This window comes from Corylus avellana, chromosome ca5 (assembly GCF_901000735.1).
Source record: "Corylus avellana chromosome ca5, CavTom2PMs-1.0".
In the NCBI taxonomy this organism is placed as follows: domain Eukaryota; kingdom Viridiplantae; phylum Streptophyta; class Magnoliopsida; order Fagales; family Betulaceae; genus Corylus; species Corylus avellana.
In genome coordinates, this window is record NC_081545.1 from 3166040 (window position 1) to 3182612 (window position 16573).

The following is a 16573-nucleotide window of genomic DNA, read 5'->3' on the forward strand; positions in this document are numbered from 1 at the left end:
TATAAGAACGAATCCATTCCTTAAAATTCCCTGAAATAGATAACATGGCCTAAAAAGTAATTGCCTGTCCAAGGGCTCAACCCATAGTGGTCTTTTTGCACAAGTGCAGAAGAAACAATGCCAAAGCAGCTGACTTGCATATGGTGGACATGGGAATCCCATGCTTCCCTTTCCCAAACAGCCCTTTCAAAAATGATCAATAGCATAGCAACCAAAACACACTGCACAATACCTCCGCTAGCCCTGTCCCATGCCCGCCGCCATGAGCTGGTGGTTGCAACTTCAACAAGCTCACAACCAGTGCAGCCAAGTGCGGTAGCAAAATGGTTGTGCCAGGCACAAAAATTGGAGAGTCGTCGAAGGTGAACCTACCAGCATGATCTTCATTGGAAGCATCACTAGATTGGTCTTTTTTTGTCACTTCAAAGACTGTCTCCGATATTCTTAAGAGCTTGAGCATGACACCAAGAAATCCGAAGAGCCATGCACTCATAATGGTAATTCTTGCCATTCTCTGGTTATTCCACCAAGCTCGAACTGACTGGCCAGCTTTTAGGTACTCGAATAAAGTGTATAGATTGTAAATGACGAAGAGAGCAACTAGTACATAAAATGCTGGTTCATGAACCTACAAACACATATTATAAGCTATTAAAATGAATAATAAATCTATGAAATATATTTTCTGTACTTTATTGTTCATGAGCTTCACCTAACCTTTGGCAAGAAGGAGGAGTTGGTGATGATACAATACGCTGGAAGAGCAGCATAGCATAGCTCAGGGACAGAGAGTATGCTCCAAGAGAAGATATACAAATACGCCAAGCTTTGCCTCAGTTGGAGCTTCCCAAAGAGGGTGCCAAATATGGGACAATTCTTGCTAAATAGAATTTCAAGGAAGCCGGTGGCCCACCTCTTCTGTTGGGTCATTACAACAGGCCCACCCGAGGGTGCACACCCTAAAAAGGCCGGTGGGTCGGGCGTGCAATCCATGGACCTCCAACCCCTAGTATGGATCATTACCCCAGTGTCGGAGTCCTCTGTTGTCGATCCATATCTCAAACCCAGCTGATACCGTCATATCGGACATCCACAAAGATGAGAGTGGACCAAAAAAAAATAATAAGTGATGATTATGATAAGATAAATAATTAGGGTCAATAATTTATCCATATTTTTTTTATATTCTCTTACAAATTTAATAGTTAAATTTGTGGGGTCCACCATTGACTTATGTGGAATCCAAATAAATTTACAAATCTAATGATTGATTTGTAAGATAAGACGGAAAAAAATATTGACACGAATCATTTCTCTTATGATAATATCGTTTCAACCCATGCCGAGAGGAAAAAAAAAAAAAATTACCCAAAAACTAAAACTTAAATGGATTTGCAATTTAATCAAATCATGAGATAAAAGATATTGGAAGAATAAAATGATTAGTTAAATTAGCCTTCAATATGTAATTTGCTTATTTTTGGTCACTCACCTTTGTACCCCAGCCTGTACCATATTCATACTCGCAGCTTGCAATTTGGTATGATGCCTCAATAGAGGTCCAAAGACAGATGGATTTGCGTTCCCTTTCAAAGCTAGAACAGCTGATTTAATCAGCTCCTTTGAACTCCCAAATTCTTGAAGTGTTTCCTCTTAAGCCAATTTTCCTGTCACAGGAAAAATAAAAATTCTAGTCAGATAATAAGAAAAGTCCCCTTAATTAAGTGTTGCCTTTTGAATAAAAAATTTCAATTGTTACCACTAAAAATTAGTTAAGATAGTAAGTCATGCAAGTAAATTTTTTAGAACAGTATAGCATTACTCTTTTGGAGAATAAAAGTTATTTTATAATTAAAAATATCAAACTTTATTTACTTACCCTAATTGATTCTACAATATGACTTGGAGAGAGGCCATAAATAATTTTTCGTCTGTTGAAACATCCAGTTCCAAAATATAAACTTCCTTGGATTCCAGATATGCCGCGATTCATACACTTTGTGCATATATGTGTAAAACAAAAATAAAGTAATTGTTAGAACATAAACTATAAACAAAAAAAGAAAATGCTCTTCAGGTGCATTACAATGTCGCTTTTCTTAAGACGTTATTTGCCCCAACTAATTCTCATCAGTTGGTTTGCATAGGTTATAGCAAATATGTCTTCATAATATGGTGGAGCCTAGAAAATTTTATAATGTTTGATTGCTAACCGTCCAATCAATCTTATAATTAACGATTATCTAATTATAACCGTTTGATCATAATTTTAATATTGATTACCTAATTTATAGATTTAATCTTACAATTCCAAGTGTGTGTGTGTGTTCACATGCATGTCATACTAGAACATACACTAATTATTGATGATACCATAAATAAGCCTAGGACCCTATTAAGCCTCATGCTTACATAACAAGTATTGAACAACTTTAAGTCCACCATGTGACTGTAAAACAAGGAATCTAATATTAAAGAAGTTCTTCATTCTCAAATAAGGTTAGAACTTCTTTCTCCCTAAAAAACACTTTCTATTCAATTTTCTCTCTATGAATACTTAATTGACTTAAGCTTCAGAGGCTGACACCACTCTAGTCGTTCATTTCTTGTCTTGTAGGTGACTCGTTGTCCATTTTGGTCATGCAAAAATCTACTTTTGCAATTGGCGCCATCTATGGGAAATAATGTTCCTCATTTCTCTGAATATGAAACTGGATTGGGTTGATAGGTCTCCTCCTTTTCCTGATCTTCTTTGACAACCCCACTTTTTTTATAAAGTAATTTTTAGGCCTAGTCCAGGTAAATGGGCTTAGAGTTGTACAGACCCATTAATATGATTGAATTCTCTTAGTTCAACAGATCAAAATACCCTTCATGCATAAATTATATATTTTGTTTTTAAAGTTCTATCCTGAATCACATTCATGTTTCAATGGTTTAGTGCATGGCATATGACATAAAAAGTATAGGTTTGAAGCCCTATACTTCAAACAAAGAAACAAAATTCTACTGATTCTTCATAGCACGTTTTGAAAGAAATGTGAGTAACTTCAGAAAACTCCTATATATAAACCTCCACTCGTTTTGAAACTACCCCGAAAGTTTAAAAACACTCAATTAAGAGAATCGAACATTTAATTTCTTTCAACTACCCCTTTCGATAGGAATTTCCATTAAGAATAATGGGTATTTATACCTATATGTTTAAACAAAGTAAATTTGCACTAAGAAAGTGTTACAGAAAATAATTTGAAAACAAAGTGTAATAATTGGTATTTATAATTTCATGCGATTTTAAAGAACAAGGTGTTTTAAAAATACAGTTTTAAAGAAAATGATTTTATCTCAACCGTTTTCATGGTTGGAGATTTGACTTGCCAAGTCTTTTTCACTTACCCTTTTTATGTTTTGTTTTCAGGTTATGAGCAGAATGGATTAGGAGGCATGGGGACTTATGAAAGCATTAGAGTTCATCTCATGAAACTCATGTTTATTTTAAATTAGTACACTTTCACGGAACTTACTGTTAGGTTTTAAAAATTGACCTTATTCGATGCTCAAAACCATACTTTTATGTCTTATCATCTCCCAAGCATTTGGTGTGAAAGTTTTGTGTGTTTTCGTCAAATGGATGTCAAAAGACCGTCATGAAAATATAGCTCAGAAAGGTCTCCATGTGTTCATTAGATACTCGTCAGAGACCATCATGAAGATGTAGCTTTAAAAGGAGCCTCCTTTCTACATACAACAAACAACCACAAGCCCACCATATGACAATAAAACAAGGGATCTAGCGAATAAAAAAGAAGGCCATCATACCTAAATAAGATAAAAACTTATTTCTCCCTAAAATTCCTAGCTTTCTATTCAATTTCTTCTTTATGAATACTCTACTGACTTTATAAGTATCAAAGGCTCTTCCACCGGCCCTAGGGCCGGCTCCACTCCGTTTCTTGTCTAGTAGGTGACCCATCATCTAATCCAGCCATGTGAAATTATGGTTTTGCAATTATATTAATTTGAAAACATTCTAATAGTAATTATTCTAAAAATAAAAACCAAAAAAGCCAGTAATTGTCCAATATTTTGTGAGTGACATTCTTCACTTTTTCCTTAGTCACACATGCATATATAATTAAACCAATGTTGTTTATAAATTAAGCAAAATAAAAATGTAAAAGAGAAGACTTATTTGCAAGTAAAGATTTAAATTTGACTCACCTTAAACATGATCACGTACTGATTGCCATAGGAGTCATCCTTTAATCCATCATAGAACACTTGTGGGAACTGAGCAAACGCAATTTCCTTTTCACTGTAGAAATCTAATAGTAGGCACAGTGCATGAAGAACAACTTCTGAGTTGTTGACAAACATATCACAGTCTACGTTGAGTATGTAGGGAGCATTTGTCATCAATCCTGAGACTCTTGTCTATATATGATAAGAATTAAAAGAGGCGTTAATTAGTTAGGTGTTAATTTTGTAAACAACTAAAAGACATTTGATCTTATTAACTCCTTTGGGATAAATGAGTTTGGCTTGCCTTTTTAAAAACGTGCAAATTGCCTATAACAAAAAAATAATTGGTAGAAATTACCTTCACTCCCCACCTCTTTTTTAATGAGATCTTTAGTAAATATTTTACTGGAAGCAAGCCAAACTCGACATAAAAAACTTCTTACCAGGACATTTATAGCACCCGCTTCGGAATTATGTGGATGCTTATGCCCACTTCTCCCTAGATATATAAACCAAATGTGGCACCCCATTTGGAAGACCTTCCTTGTTCTCCGACACAACCTAAAATAAGATTATCTAAATGAGAACTTTTGGAAATTGCTTATAACCCACCTGGAAGACCTTCCTCGTTTCCCAAAGGTAGAATAAATGTACAAAAATCAAATTCCCATAATGATCCCTAGTCACGTTTAGGGATTATTTTGAAAAAGTTGTGTAGGTTCCAGGGTACTCCCAGTCAATCAATCTAGAGTTTACCTTAATAATAGTTGGATGGTTTTTGCGTTCTACATTCAAGAATTCTGCAAATTCTCCAGTAAAATCACATGGCCCCGACTTTTGGGCGGCATCCTCAATTTTATGGCAAAGCAGCTCATACTCATCCTGCAAGAGATGAAGACAAACAAGTTTGTGCATAAGTGGCAGCCATTTCTCATCATAGTTCATCAAAATATAGTCATAAAATGTCCCCATGATATACAACTCACCTTCATCCTTCTCCATTCTTGATGGAACTCCCAATTAGAGCTATCAGTACTGGACGTTAGAGAATCATTGGAAAAGTATCTAAATGGAGCTCTAACTTGAATATTGTACTTCTTACAAAATGGAACCTAAAGCTTGGCAAACTTTAAGGCTTTAGAAAGAGAGTAGTAGGTCAAGGGAGAACAGCCATCATCGGAAACATAGCAGGCTAGTTTGAGAGCTGGGTAATCAACTGCCAGCAAAGAGAGTATGGTGTTTATGGTGATGATAGGAAGTTCTAGCATAGGGTCTGCAGTCGTCACAAACATGTCCACCGACGGAAGCTCAATTGCCTTGGCAAGAATTAAATCGTAAATAACTTTGACGTAAAATGTTCTCCATCGAAAAATATTTTTATCACAAAATATTTTCTTAAAAAATGATTTTTAAGAAAATCATGCTCAAACTTGAAAAATGTCCTAACAATGTCTTGACTATTTTCTAGCAGTGTCCCGGTCGAATCCTAGTAGGGTCCTAGCAACATCTTAATTGACTCTATCAATTTGAAAATGACATGCTCAAACCACTACAAAAAAAAAGATTTTTTATTGACATAGGTTTACTGACATGTCAGGTTGTCTGACACGTCAGTAAACCCTCCTGACGGGGCAATCTTGACGTGTTTCAGTCGTGAAGATTGTGGGTGTCAGGAATTGACAATTTCTGACGTGCCAAATATGGCACGTCAGAAATTCTTGACGTGTTAGATCCAACACGTCAGAAAATACTGACGTGTTGGATTTAACACGTTAAAAAGTTTACTGACGTGTCAAAAAATGACACGTCAGAAATTCTTGACGTGTCATTTTTTGACACGTTAGGAATTTTTTTGACGTACCAAAAATGGACAGTCAGGAATTTTCTGACATGTCATTTTTTGGCCCGTCAAAAAATATTCTGACGTGTCAAAAATGACACGTCAAAATATTTTTGACACGTCAGCAAATTTGGTTAGTTTTTAAATTTTTTTTTTCCTCCCCCACTATATTTTTTGTGAATTTTTTCAGGACTATACCCAAATTTTGTATTACGATTAACTTGATATTCAATCTATCCATCAAATCCATGCAAATAATATACAATTTTTTCATCAAATAACATACATCATATCCATTAACATCAATCACAAACTATCCACCAAAACTAACTTCAACACACCAAAAATGGCTTAAATGTCTAATGGCCAACCACAAATAACATAATATACACCAATTTAATTATCTATGTTATCATCAATAAAACTATCACAAATACAATTACATCAACAAAGTAACTTATACACAAGTGTGAATAGCCAACTAGACATTCAAATGATCAACCAGACTATCGATCATTGACATCCATAGCATCCTCTCGACGATATCCATTACCTGCAAATGATAAAACAAACAATATTCACCAATAAAATAATTACCAAACAAATAAAATCCACTAACTGCAAATGATAATATAAACAATCATTGAGCCCGAATACAAACAATCATGTCGGTAACGTGAAAGAAAAATACCCGAATATTCACCCAACTCAGCTGTTGATTCTTCCACAGTAAATGATATAATTAAAATAGGTAAAACGTTGAAGTTAGCAGAAAATTCATATAAAAAAAATAGAAAAAAATTAAGTCAATATATATATACATTGTCACAGAGCAATCAATAATATATAGACATGAGAAAATGAACTTCGTTTTTGCCATGGCAATTATGTGAGACATATGATCTTTTTCTTTTTTCCATTGCAATTATAGAGCTTCCATGTAACGATACGATCTCATATAGCGGAAAAACTGTAATTATCAATACAAAAAAATACTGTTAAAATACTTTTCTTTATACAAAAATACCCAAAGCTATGTCGTACAAGGCATTTATACAAATCTATCCGACAGTCTAAACTCTAGACAAAACTTAACCAACTTGGAATCTATGTACATCTCAATATGAATCTCTAATCACAACTGCATAATTACCTTGATTTTCCATTCCTGCAAGCACTACAAAAACTGTGAAGTAGTGAGTCAATTGATTTACGACAATATAAATCATTGTTGAATCATATATAGCAAAATGCTAGACAAGTTATAAAACCACAAAAATCCGTATTATTGGATATCAATATCATACTCAGTAAGTAAGAATACTTACAGTGGATTACATGAATGGATCATCAAAGGTAATTACTTGAAACCCGTTCTGCTGCAGTTGGTCCATACCCATAACAATCCCTTCACTGACTTTCTCTCTCTCTCTCTCTCGCCTAAACTCTCTTTCTTCCTCTTCAGCTCTCTGTCTTAAATTTCCCATCTCACTCTCGGTTTCTCTTGTGTTCTTTCTTTCTTGTAGCGCTTGGTCTCGCCCTTTCTCTCTCTGTTCTGAGTAAACACTCTTAGAAAGAAGAAAGACCGAGTAAAAAGCGGAAGAAGGAAGAATATATGCAAGAGATGGGAGAGGAGATGAGTGGTGAAAATTGTGAAGGAGAAGAGTTCTATTTATAGGAGAAAATCAAACACTATTCTACCGTCAATTTACAATTATACTCTCATTTTACTATTTCACCAACCCTATACTATTCCACCAACCCTATACTATTCTACCAACCCTATACTATTTCACCAACCCTATACTATTCTACCTTCTTATTCTACCATCCTTACACCTACCATTTACTATCCTATTATATCACCAATTATTACAATCATACTCCAAATTATACCAATCAATCATCAATTATCATATCTCTTAAATCTCCCAATAAAATAATCAATATAAAATCATCATCATGATATAATAACCTCAAATCAATATTCATTCCAATAATATTCATAAGATCTAATAAATTCCTCAAGAATAAATATTATTACCTAATATCATCAATAAATATCTCAACCTCAAAGTAAATGCCATTACCTAATATGAATATTGATATAATCATAGCATCAATTTAATATCTCTAAAATAAGACTTTAAAAATCTGGGGTGCTACATTCCATATAGGTTATTAATGTTGGGGGTTCAATGGAAGAGATGATAAACAAAAAGGAAAAGCACCCTCTCTAGAATTGAGTGCATTTATATCTATTTATATTTAGAGTTACAAAATTAAGTTTCTGAATAACTGTTCTTGATGATATTGATATGCATGTATTGCTTTGTTCCATGCAGTTATATCCATTTATACGCCCATGAATAACTCTAAATAATTATCTCAACCAACACTATTTCATACTAGACCAAATTGAAGCCAACAATTTGAAATATAAATATAATACATGTAGCATTTTGATAATCTTCCCGTAATATTTTAATTTGTTGAGGATATTAACACATAGGAGTTTATATATATTTAAATCATGTTATATTAACTACATAGAATTATGATATTCATCTACTGTGGACTTAATCGTTTCATACTCTCACACAATCACATACACTAGATTCTTAATATTCTATAATGACCATAGTGGTTCATCTCATAATACAAATAAACACTTCAAATGCAAAGTTCTAACCCACATCCATCACCAAACCAACCATGATATATAAACAAATTTAAGCAGGATTTACAACATCATTAATTATTGAGAATGATTACAACATATCCAAACTCTAAATTTAGAAGTTCAACATATATATATATATATATATATATATATATATATATATATATATATATATATGGACAGTTTTAAAACTAAATTGACTATTAAAAAAAGTCATTACCTGATCCACTGTGGACCGACGATCGCACCATCGCAAAGGGTGGGGAAGCGTTGTCTAGTGGGGTGTTAAACCGTATCATTTCCTCGAGTTAGCGGAAACGGGCGTCAAACCTTGCCTGACGTTCAGCCTCCTGTTGAGCTACCTGTAGAGCTACCCGCGCATTGTTCTCAGCCATCTGCTCCGCCACTTGTTGAGCTACCCATGCATTGTTCTCAGCCAACAACACATCTATCTCTTCCTTGTGCTTCACCCTCTTCACCTCAAGCGCTCTATCAAGTGTGTCTTGTGATATCGTGGAGTGCCTAGCGTTTTCTGGCCGTGCCTGTGACGGTGTATAATATGAGCGTATGGTCCCCTGCACAGGCAGAATATTTGGTCCAGACATTCGAACCCTACGGCATACTCAGGCTTATTTTCAATTGCCTGGGCGAATGCGTTGTTTGGCGCCCACCTGACCGTTCCCTCTATGATGCTAGACAATGCTGCAGGGTCGGTGGGTATAAGCTCCTTCATCCGTTCCTGTAAGTCACATTAATTATTGAGTTAGTGGGTCGCACAACTGTTAATCGCAAATAATTTATCAAATATACAAGCAAAACAACATATGAAAGGTGAGTAGCATCCACATCTCTCCTTCACAATATCATTCGGATATGAACTGTTCTTCTTCGTGTGTGAACAGACATAATTTTGTGCATGAGTAGGTTGATGGCCCAAATGTTCGGCCTGCAGATAAAATAGGACATACATATATTTTTAAATATATCAAATGATAACATGTACGTTTACATGTATAAGTATAGGATAAATTACACACTTTCCTCCTTATGTGTCAACCTGGCATAGCTCTTTGATCCGGTGTAATGTGGTGAATCAGTTAATGCTCGTAAGCTCTTCATTTTTGCCGCATACTCCTACACAGTTAACACTTTTAATATGTTAATACTAACACAATTACAATTAATGACGCTACACAACACAAAGAGTTTAACTCATGACCTACCCTATTCTCTTGGGTACACCATTTCTCCAATAAGATATCAAAGTCGACGGCATTGTACTCACCTAGCGTCTGTCCCCCCAGTCTTGCCCGTACAGTGTCCGAAGTATCTTCTTCGTTAATGGTACAAATTTTTTTAAGCTCGTGCCTCCAAATCCGCAGCTTAGAGCCCATATCCCGAAATGCTTCATTCTTGACGGCTTCCAAGTTGCACTCGAGCAGAACGAAAATTATGCATGCACAAGTTCAACATTGATAAATTAAAAAAACCTAAAATATGTGTATATGCATATAGATATAAACACACATATATATTTACAACTTACAGCGTATATATACATATATACATTATGAGTGTTTGACATATTATTAAAAAACATACCATCAAGGCGTCCCAAATATCCTCATTGGTACGGTTTGGTACCTTCGTCCAATTGTCCGGTATTCGGACAAAATTTCCGCTCCTTACTATGTCTCTGGTCATTCGTCTAAACCTCATAGCGCTAATTCCAATGAGCTGGAATGATGCATTGTACTCCATTATGATCCATTTGCCGGGGGGGACTCCCGGCCGCCTGTGCGAGTCAAGAATGGTAAACACCTCAATAATGGTGTTTCCTTCAAAATTGGTACCTAACAAATTAAAAATTAGAAAGGTAAGTTATTTCGAATTCAATACTAGCTAACAAGTAAATTAAAACCTAATATGCACGACATTATAACATATACACTTACTTATGGTCCGGACCTGCCGAGGGCCTAACCGGTCGTCGAGAGCAGGGTCGATGGGCTGCGGGTCATCCGTGGCCTGTGCCCTACCAACCATGTCTTCCTGGGCCTCTGTCTCACTGTCCTCTAGACCTGCTTTGTATTTTTTTTAGAATGTTTAGAATTCTATGAAGTTGTAGTTGTAGTTAAACATAATTGACATTGCACCAATATAGTTAGAAACTTTCAAACTTTTGAATCTTTAAAAAAACAGCCGGGCGTACCTGCGCTATGCTGGGTGTATAGCCGCTCGACATCGCCCTCAAAACTCTGTCGTAACTCGCTGTACTGGTACAAATCAAGCCGATACCCCATCTGGGCCATGCTTGCCCGAGTGTATGGAGCATGGATAGGGGTCTCCCCTTCCATAGTTCCTGGAAGAACTGGTCGATATCCTTCCTGCATTCCCATAAGCTGAGCAACGTCTTGTTTCTCACTGTCATCAAGTTGGCCTGCCGAAGACCTATGCGACATAGACTGCCGCACTATGGACGAGCCCCTGCGTGCTCTCTTCTTTCCCTTAATACTCATGGTACCCTGTGAAAAACACCACAAACCCAATTAAATTCATATACAATGTATGAAATATTCACTACCTTAAGTATGCATGACTCATAATGCTACATGAGATATATATCAAATTTTAGCAAATACACAGCTTAATTAAATGTGTTGATGTAATGTGCATGTAGTGAACAACTACCAATCAAAACATAAATATAAAATTAATTATATTAATATATATACATACGCTTCGGTTGGATCTAAGTCGTGTCTGACGTATTCGATATGATCTTGTAGATCGTGATCAAAATTTCTGAGAAATATGAGAGGCTCACACTCGTGGTAATTGGCACATGAATTTTGATGTCCTTCACCCTGACCAACGTCGTATATGTTTCTAGGTTTGGTCCTTACTACACAAGCCCAATTTGAACATCTATCATCTTGTACGTAAAATACCTAGTCAACTTGTGAAGTTAGCACATACGGCTCATCATAAATCAGTTCTCCTGTGTGAACAAGGTTTTTGAAGTTGACAAGTACTATACCATACTCATCCACCTTGTACCCCTTGTTTCTTGTGTTGTCTGCCCAATCATACCTAAACATAACGTACTTAGTCCTATCGTAATACTCAACCTCAAGTATTTTCGTTAACTTTCCGTAGTATGTGTTGCCATCAAAAGTCGGCACACACACCCCGCTGTTCTGAGTTCTCTTTCCGGCTTTAGATGCAATAGTGCGAAACAGCTTGCCGTTAACCACATATCTATTGTATCTGACTGCTGCCTCCCTCGGCCCTCTACAATGCATTACCAATTTGTCACCAAGTTTCTTCCTAGATCGCTCGTCCAATCGATCGACCTGTGAATATATTACGTACATTGGAAACGCACGGTTACTAGCTTTAGTTGATTTTAAAAATAGCACGCAAATAACTCCGACAATTGCTTCAGGTAAACATCACATCATTTTTACGTAGTCACGGTACCACTCGCAGAACAAGTCATAATGTTGGGTTTCCAACTGAGCCTTTGTTGTTCGTCCCCTATTGCATGATCGCCTAAGCGTATCCATGTGCATCCTACAATTCAAAATTATATTAATTATAATTCAATACGAGCAATATTGTCATAAGTTTATTGAGCATGCAATGTGCCAGCAAAAGATCTCGAGTTACGTCCACAATTGATGAAACTCGTCTAAGTTAAACATAATATACCGGTGTATCTGTGTCATTGTAATTCGGTCGAGTTGGACTCGTGTTCCATTTCCCTTTGAACCATCCGAATTTCTTTGTATCCTATTGTGAAAGGTTGGTATGTTCTTTAAATATTTCGAACAAAATGTCACCAACTCAGTTGCTATGTAACCCTCCACAATGCAGCCCTCAGGAGTCGGTTTGTTGCGCACATTAGATTTGAATACTCTTAGGCTCCTAAATATGAACCAATACATATTTTCAGTTTAGTTAGTACTTGTCATGTATTGGCACATGAAACCAAAAAATGCAAGAATATCCGTAAACAAATTTTACCTCTCTGCCGGATACATCCATCTATACTGTACTAGTCCACCGAGTCGGCATTCACGGATAAGATGCATGACCACATGAACTATGCTCGTAAAAAAGCTGGGGGAAAAAACCTGTTCCATCTTGCACAACGTGATACAGACGTCACACTGTAGTCGGTCAATAGCCTGTTCAATCAATGTTGTTGAACATAGGCACCTGAAAAATGTGGACATTTCAACAAGAGGTCTCACCACGTTGCTTGAAAGTGATCCACGCAATGTAATAGGTAGAAACTGCTGCATCAGTACATGACTGTCATGACTCTTTAACCTCGATATCATACAGTCCTTAAGTCGTATACAACGAGAAATGTTCGAGGCATATCCGTCGGGCACCCTTACATTTCATAACACTTTCAAAAAATGTGTTTTATCATCCTTGGACATCATGTAGGTAGCTTGTTGAATATAGGTGTTACCATCCTGCAGGTCCACAAATGGATGAAGTGTACATCTCAAACCCATTTCTTGCAAATCTAAGCGGGCGGCGAGGTTGTCCTTCATTTTTTCTGGAATGTCCAGTATTGTACCAAGTATGTTGTCCATCACGTTTTTCTCTATGTGCATACTATCAAGATTATGCCGCAATAAATTATCTTTCCAATACGGCAACTTAAAGAAAATACTTTTCTTCTTCCACACTACATTAGAAGTATTCGTCTTCTGCTTCTTTCATTTTTCTTTCTCAGCCTGCCTTGCCTGGCCGGCTTTCTCATCCCCAAACACCATCCCTTCTAATTGGCTTATGACTTCATCTCCACTTGGCACATCAGGGACACATTCTAGTTCTACGTTGCCGTCAAATGTTCTTTTGTTCCGCCTCCATGGATGATCCATGGGCTAGTATCGCATGTGCCCCATATAACACCATTTATGGCCATATTTTAACCATTTCGACCTTGTCGAGTTCATACAACAAAGACATGCCTTCTCACCCTTGGTAGACCATCCAAATAAATCTGTGTATGCTGGGAAGTCATTAATTATCCACATCAACTGCGCTCGCATAACAAAATTATTTTTCTTTGAGACATCATATGTGCGTACCCCTACATTTCATAGTTCTTGTAACTCCTCAATTAAGGGTTGAAGGTAGATATCTATATTCATTCCAGGTGAACTTGAGCCCGGGATAATCAATGATAATATAAAATATGTCTGTTTCATGCACATCCAAGGAGGCAAGTTGTAGGGCACAACCATTACAGGCCAAGTGCTGTGAGATGTACTCATGTTCCCAAATGGATTAAATCCATTCGAGGTTAGTCCGAGACTTACATTCCTGCTGTCCGCTGAAAACTCCAGATGTAAATTGTCGAATGACTTCCATGCTTCGCCATTGGCTGGACGCCTCAATACGCCGTCCTTAGTGTGGCCTTTTGCATGCCACCTCATAAAACGTGCTGAATGTTCTGACATAAACAACCTCTGTAGTCGTGGTATGAGTGGAAACCACCGCAACACCTTCACCGGACGTTTCTTGCCCGACGATATGGGTTGACCGTCCTCATATAAATTGATTGCTTCCATCCATTTAGATTTTTCACATACGGTACATGAATCCAACTCTTTATGGCCCTTCCAGAATAGCATACAGTCATTATGGCACGCCGAAATCTTCTTATACCCTAGTCCCATGTCTTGTAAAAACTTTTTCGCCTCATATGTATTAACTGGTAGAGTTTCATTACTCTCAGGCAGCAACTGATTGATGAATTCTAGGAAAGCCGAGAAAATCGAGTTACTTAGTCCACCAACGCACTTCAAGTTGTACAGGTGAACAGTCGCACTTAGTTTGCTAAGTTTTGTCCTAGTATGAAATGGTTTCTCCGTCTTTTTAAGAAGGCCATACTACTTTTGTGCGTCGCCTTCAGTGGCTTCTTCGGTCACAATTTCCTCACCCTCTTGCACCACGGCCTGAGGCTCACAATTGTCTTCTCTGACTACTTCGTGCATGCCGAATAAATCATGCAACATTCCGTGCATGTCTCCACCCTGATTTGCACTTGCATCTGTATCTGAGGCTGGGCGATTGGAATTAGACCCGGTATCAAGACCCTGTACATGTTTCTCACCGTGATAGAATCAAAGTGTGTATTCCGGCATCATTCATTTTCCTCCTGTCAAGTGATTGATACGAAACCCGGCAGGTGGCGCCGGTTATTTCGACAAACCTTACAAGGGCAATAGATGAATCCATTAGGGGTTCTACAGTTACTAACTGCAAACTTCACAAACAATCTACACTCGTCTCTGTATTCCCTCGTACCCCTAGACTTTGTCATCCAACTCTTGTCCATTTGTATCTACGTACATAAATTAGGAATAAATATATAAGACTTAAAAATTGTATACCTAATTTCAAGCACATGCATATATATAAACATAAACCGAAACTTAAATATTTGAACCACATTAAAAATATAAACCTATATATTCTCATATAGGTTTAAATTGTTTATGTCCAAAAATATATACATATTCATGTGTATCTACATTCATCCGTACCAAAGGGTGTATTTATAACACTTATCTATGATAATTAATCTAGAAAAACCAATAAAAAAAAAAATACTTGATCCAAATTTAAGCATTTTCTTTGATGGAGACCCTAAACAAATTAATTCTAACTAGGTTATTTTATAAGGTTGTTCTAATACATCTACCGAGCTAGGTTCGTTATGAGGACCCTAAATACAATATATATAGCTTAAATGCTGTTAGAATTTGGCATTAATTAGTAGGTGATGACATGCATGGGTCATACAACTCTTTTGTTTGGTGTATTTATTTATTTTTTATATGATATATATAAAGGTTAAAAGAATTTTGAGTGTCTTGCAAATATGGTAAATGTTTTCGTAATATATATTTTTGGTCTGGACGTTTCTTGGGTTATTAACACATTAGATTAATTTCTTTCATATTAATCACAATTTTAACAAAATTCCAACTAGTTTTTAGGTAATATTAATTTTAATGTGTTATATTGCAACTTGAACAAGCTTATAAGTTCCTCAAATTAACCAAAACTTTAATCCATTTTGTATGGTTTTTTTTTGTTTGAAAAAATAATATATGTGGGATAGAATGAAGTAAGAATCAAATTGAATATATTTTGCAAGTGTTTTAGGTTATGTGTTTAATTATGATTAGATTTGTTAAAAAAACTCAAAACAAAAGTGTGAAAAAAAAAAATAGTCTAAAAAACAAAGTCATGACTTTTTACTTATTCATTTGAAGTCTCTCTAAGTTTGAAAAGGTTTACACTTTTGCCAACTCTTTTTCCCGTTAAATCCATGTAATTCGGATTGAATCCTCGCGCTGTGTGAATTTATAACTTACAAATTAATCCATAACGTTTATGGTTAAAAGAATATTAAAAAACTCATTAACTTTAAATATTAATTAAACAAAGTCTTAAATTAAATCTCTATAAATATTATATGGGAAATTATATATAAAATCCTTAGGTAAACGCGTTTTTTTTTTAAAACTCTCTGGGTATTTTTTTTTGGAAATTTAGTCCTTGGGTAACTCGAAACTATAAGAAAACTCCCTACCGTCAATTTTTGTTGACTTCCGTTAGTCTACTCAAAACTCACCGTTTTATCTGATTAAAATATTATTTTTTTATTAATTTAATTTAAAAAATTCAATCTTAAAAAAAAAAAAAAAAAAAATTGAAGGCCGCCACCCCTGGCCACCCCCCCAAACCCCTATGGGGTGGGCGAACCACCC

At 36.1% G+C, this 16573-nt stretch overlaps 1 pseudogene; it reads right to left on the minus strand.

Annotated features, from left to right (window-relative positions):
• LOC132181550 (cellulose synthase-like protein H1) overlaps nt 1-16573 on the minus strand; it is a 23608-nt pseudogene continuing 7035 nt past the window's right edge.